We start from the raw sequence: 6000 nt of genomic DNA, 5'->3' as shown, positions 1-6000 counted from the left end.
CAGAGAGTAGAGATGAGAGACGGGCAGCTTCGATGCTCCAGAGAGTAATTGCTGAGAGAAAGGAGGAGCGATGGGAGCGGATGGCATTGGAGAGTCCAGTGAAGGGAGTGGGAATCCAAAAGGTGGGGAGAGGGCGGTTTGGGATGGGGCAGGAAGCTGGAGGGAATGAGCAGAAACGAATAAGCAGAGAAAGGAAAGGGCAGAACTGATTTTTGTCTGAGGAAAATGACAGCTTGATAGAAAACACAGGAGACAGACAGAGCTTACTCACCTCCACCATCACGTTGCTCGCTCCCTGCCCGCCAGAGGCAGGTGGGGGAGGCACTGGGCACTGTTCTTGGAGTAGAGGTCGGGAGAAAGTCCTTCTGCACTGGGTCACACTTGGTTGGCTGGGCTGCCGGGGCCCTGTCCCTCAGAGGCCCCTCGCCTTCTGCCTGTAACACCTAGGGCTCTATTCATGCAGGTCTAGTTGGCACTGGGCTGGGGGACTCCAAGGCTGGACCACCTTCTCCTCCAAGCCACCGTCCCTTCCCTGCTACTGCTCATTCATCTTTCAAGTCCCTTCTAAGCCCTCCCGTCATCACCTTCCACCCGAAACAAACAAATCCTGCAGTTTGATGCATGCAAATTAACACCAGGCAGGACCCAGCATACAATTTGGTACATGCACCCGGCACTGGCTAAGTCCCAGGGGCGGATCAATCTAAATCTGGGATCATTTTGCCTCACCAGATCGAGAAAAGAAGTTTGATATAAACATGGTTAGTGTTATTAATATTAGAAATGGTTATTTCAATAATATTACTAAGAGCTTATTGAATGTTTCCTATGTGCCAGGCACCACCACAAGCTCTGGATTTGTATTACCTCATTTATCTCCTTTGTAATCCTATAAAATATGTATTACTGGGGCCAGCCCAGTGGTGCAGCGGTTAAGTGCACACGTTCTGCTTCGGCGGCCCGGGTTCACCAGTTCGGATCCCGGGTGCAGACATGGCACCATTTGGCAAGCCATGCTGTGGTAGGCGTCCCACGTATAAAGTAGAGGAAGATGGGCATGGATGTTAGCTCAGGATGTTAGCAGTCTTCCTCAGCAGAAAGAAGAGAATTGGCAGCAGATGTTAGCTCATGGCTAATCTTCAACAACGACAAAAAGAAGTAAAAAAAAGAAAAGTTTTATTATAATTTCCTCTTAATAGGTGAGGAAACTGAGGCTTGGTGAAGTTGATAAACTTATCCAAAGTCATATAACTAGCATGTGGCAGACCCATTATTCAAACCCAGAGGCCATACTCTTAATCACAGAATTCCACCTTCTAGTCTCAAAACAAAGATGTATGCATGTCAATAAACCATGTCCACTTCTTCCTGTGTCACTCTTCTTGGGATGTTCCCCTCACACTGATGCACCCTTGAGAAATGCTTTAAGCTGCAAGTAACCAAAAAACATGACTGGGAGTGGCTTAAACAAGATATCTTGAAGCAGGCAGGCCAGAGCTGGTGTACTTAGAGCTCAACAATATCACCAAAGACTCCGGCTTATTCTGCCTCAACCTCACCATAATGGCTTTTCATTCTCATGCTTATTGCTTCATGATTGCAGGATGGCTGCTATAGCTCCAGGCATCATATCAGCATCCCGAGGGGTTTGGGCAAACAGTTTTCTTCTGATGGGGCTTTGCTTTTTATCCTGGAAAAGAAGGCTGTCAGCAGATTTCTCTTTACATCTCATTGATTACATATCCATCCCTAGACCAATCACTGGTGTAGGAAAGTATGTATTATAATGGCTCCTGCTTAACAGATCACCCCAAAACCTAGTGGCTTGAAAAAACCACCATTTGTTATAGCTACGAGTCTGTGGATAGCTGAGTAGTTCTGCTGATCTGAGCTAGGTCTGGCTGATCTTGGCTGGGCTTACTCGTGTGCTTGTGGTCAGCTGTTGGGTCAGCTGGCGGTTTCCTGGTCTAGGACGGCCTTACTCACATGTCTCGTATTGGCTGGTTGTCAACTGGGGTGATGGGCTAGCCCAGGCTCTTCCAGCGGGCTAGCCCAGGCTTGTTTCCATGGCAGCGATAGGGTTCTGAGAGATTGGGTAGAAGAATGCAAGGCCACTCATAAGGCTGGCCCCGGTAAAAGGAGTGGAAAAACAGACTCTATCGCGTGATGGGAACAGCTGCGAAGTCACATTGCAAAGGACGCAGATGTAAAGAATGAAGAGTTGTGACCATTTTGCAATCTCCCGCAGATCATCATAATTTATTTAGACGAATGCACCCCTGAGGCAGGGAGGCTGCTCCCTTCCCCCTACAAATCGAGGGATACCCCGCTCCCCGATGAGGTGCGCTTGCAGGAAGAAGGGGCTGACAGCGGCTGGACAGGGGCCTAATCCCAGGCACGAGGAGGGGCAGGGAGGTTTGGCAGCTTCAATTTCTCCAAGTCACCTTCCTCCTGAAGAGGGTGATTTTCTCTGTCTTTTGCTGATGCCTGGTCTGGGCCTCCTGATGTTTTCTTCAACAGGTGTATGCATTTCCTCCACGACACTCAGATGCAAAAACAATTAAAGAAATAAGTAAAATGAACTCTGCCCCTGCCCCCATTCACCAGGGCTGTGGGAAAATCCAGTGTCGGTCATTGGAGGGTGGGGCAGCGGCGGGGTCTGTTCCCCTCTCCTCCCTGAGGCATGCGAGGTCCAGGAAGCCTGCAGCAAAGATTTTTGGAATTTGGTCCATCCAGGCTACCTCTGAGGTACTTTTGTCCAAGCCTCAGGGGTCCATTAGAAAGTAGGAGATTCTATCTCCTTTCCCTTGACCCTGAACTTGTTGCAGAAATTTTCTGGGCTCTCACCACCCATCAAAGTCTTCACTCAAGGACCTACAACCTCCTCTGTCCTCCCCTTCGCAGGGAATCCAACTCTTTGCTGCCTGGGGCACCCCATCTCTTCAACCCTATGCCCTCCTCCTCCTGACAGACCCAGGCCTGCCCAGCAACCTCTGGGTGGGATGGTCTCCTAGGAACCCAGGACCTCGCTGTGCTTCCAGGAGGAAGCCGGGTCCCAAGGGATCAGATAATGTGTAACATAAACTAATCTAGGGAGCAGGGGAGGAAGCAACTTCTCAGCCGAGTCTCGACAGAGGTGTAGGAGTGCGATGGGCGACCCAGGGGCTGGGGAGCCTGCGGTACAGTGTTCCAGGCAGAGGGAGCATCATCACAGCGATAGCTGACACATCCTGAGCCCTGCCTACATGCCAGGTACTGTGAAGCAGGCTCTTCTGTCGTCCCCACTTTATGAAACTTACAGAAGTTCAGTAACTTGCCCGAGGTCATGCAAGCAGTAAGTGGCTGAGCTGTGGTTTCAAATCCAAGCAGTCTGATGCCAAAGGCTCGATCTTCACCACTTAGACTAACCCGGAGCTGAGAGGAGCAGGGCTTTTGGAGAACCACAAGCAGTTTATTTTGGCTGGAACGTAGCATGTGAAGGGGAAGGTGGTACAACAAGAGGCTAGCGAGAGAGAGACAGCGCAGAGACCCACAGCCATGTGACTGCTTGGAGGCAGCGAGTCTGGATGTGGGGAGATCATTTCAGAGCCTGTTTCAGTGGTTTCAGAAATGATGTCAGGCTAGGAAGATGGTGGTAAGAATGAAGAACAATGGCAGGACTCAGGGGTTCTCCAGGAAGAATGGCCAGGACTTGGCGATTGCTGAGAGATGGAGAATTTGCGAGAAAGAGGGAGGAGTCAAGAACGACTCTCAGGTTTCTGGCTTGAGAAACTAGACCGATGGGTCCCAACCCTATTTCTTTCACTGATTTGCTGTATATCCTTGGGGATCTCGCCCAGGCTCTCTAGCTGTCTGTCTTCCTGGCTATAAAATGAAGATAATGAAACCTGACCTCCCCATGTATCTGATGGTGTCAAGATAAGATGAAGTCATCAATCTGGAAGTGCTTCGGAAAGTCAAAAGTACTTTGCAAATGCAAGTGTTTATTATTTTATGGTTGTCTATGGTTATCAGTAAGGTCCTCCCTCTCCTGGGGCTTGCAGATGGAGCCAGACTGAAAGGCAGCCCAGGGGAGCTGCCCGCTCCCTCGGAGCAGTCGCAGTATTTTCCATCAGGCAGATCTGTCTCAGTGGCAGGTGGGAGCCACATACCCACGTACTAAATTGTTAATAGCTTCCCCAGGGAGTTCCTTTCTGCTCTGACTCCTTCAGCGATTTCTGTTTCTCCACTGCTGACGCCTGCGGATGCCCTGGGTCGGCCCAGGATTTCCCAGCGGTTTTTGTTTTTGTTTTTTTTTTAACCTGAAGTCAAGGATGGGGACAAGCCCCAAGCAAAACCAAACCCAGGCATGGAGGGCTGTGTCTACTCTGCTCCATCAAGAGCAGGGATGGACTCAAGAATCCCCCGAGCTCCCAGGAACTCATCGCCCTCCAAAGTGGGGAAACTGCTGAGCAGAGACAAGAGCCATGGGTTCTTGTGTTTTGGGGGTGACTTTCTGGGTTTTGCTCTGAGAGGCAGCATAGTGTGGTAGTCAGGAGACTGGCTTTTCTAGTCGCAGGGACCTGGCTTGGCATCCCAGCTCTGGCTCGGGCAGCTGAACCAATCTCTGCAGAATGGAATAATAGCAGTAGAACCTCAGGCCTGTGCGGCTGCTGAAGATTAGATGAGATCATGCACGAAGCGCTTGGCCCAGTGCCTGGCACAGAGCAAGCTCGCTGTAAATGGCAGCCAACGGGATTGTTTATGAGTTGTCACCTTAGAAATCAGACTGACTTTTAAAGACAAATAGAGTAGAATGCTCCCATCCAAGTAAGAGTAGATCTCTTCAAAGTACTCACTGTGGGAGGCCACTGGGGAAACCCTTTTAGATGCCTTTCAAGTTTCCATGCATTCCTCCAATGTCCTCAAGGAAGGCAATTCACATGCACTTGGCATGTGTATTAGTCAGTTTGGACAGCCATAACAAAGTCCCCTAGACTGAGTGGCTTATAAACAACAGAAATTTATTCCTCCCAGTTCTGTGGCTGGAAGTCTGAGATCAGGGCAGCATGGTCAGGTTCTGGTGAGAACCCTCTTCCCTGTTGCTGACCACTACCTTCTTGTTGCCTTCTCACATGACAGAGCAGAGACAGCAAGCAAACTCTTACAAGGGGCGGTCTATAATGACAGCATGTACATTTTCTTAGCAACGATCTCACTCATGGACTTGGTCATCTACATGTCTTCTCCAGCTGCTTGATTGTGAGCTCCTTTAAGAGAGCAATGGTCTTACTCAGTCTCGTGGTTCGGTAACTCATGCTCGTGCAGCCTTTCTCAGCTGCACCAACCCTGCACCTCTCCACTTTAGAGATGAGAAAACTAAGGCTCAGAGAAGTTGAGGATCTCTTTTTCTGTCTTTTGCCTCCACTATAGCTATGACTTTCCACCAAGCATTTCCATACCCAGGAGGAACTCCAGAAACATCATGGATTGCAATTTTTAAAAGTTCCCTTCTGCCCAGTACGACTGGAGGACGTGACTGGGGTGAGGAGAGGGGATGGAGAAGGAAGAAGGCAGCCATAACTCCTGGTCGGGACCAGATTGGGGAGAGCCCCAAATGCACCGCCAAGGAGAGAGGGTAGACTTGCTTGGTGACAGCCAAAAGCCAAAGGGGTGGGGGTGAAGCTGGGAACTAGTATTTCAGTTCCAAATAAGATGTGATTACAGAGTTTATGCAAAAAGGTTTTAGGTGCTTAAAAGAATCCCTGGGTTCTATACTAATCAATATCTGCTCTGTTTCCTTCTTCAAAACGGGAGCTCACCTAAGTTGGAATTGAGCCTCTTTTTCCATCACTCATTGAGCATCATGGACTGTGGTAAGCGGGGGGACAAGTGCACAAGGGGTATAGAAGTGCACAAGACCTATTGCAAAGGTGATGCACAAAAACCCAGGGATTACACAAATAAATACATGAGGAATTCTGTAAAGAAGTGGTGCATGGCGCTATCAGAACAAATAAC

Source organism: Equus caballus, chromosome 2 (assembly GCF_041296265.1).
Source record: "Equus caballus isolate H_3958 breed thoroughbred chromosome 2, TB-T2T, whole genome shotgun sequence".
Classification (NCBI taxonomy): Eukaryota; Metazoa; Chordata; class Mammalia; order Perissodactyla; family Equidae; genus Equus; species Equus caballus.
This window is presented reverse-complemented; position numbering follows the sequence as displayed.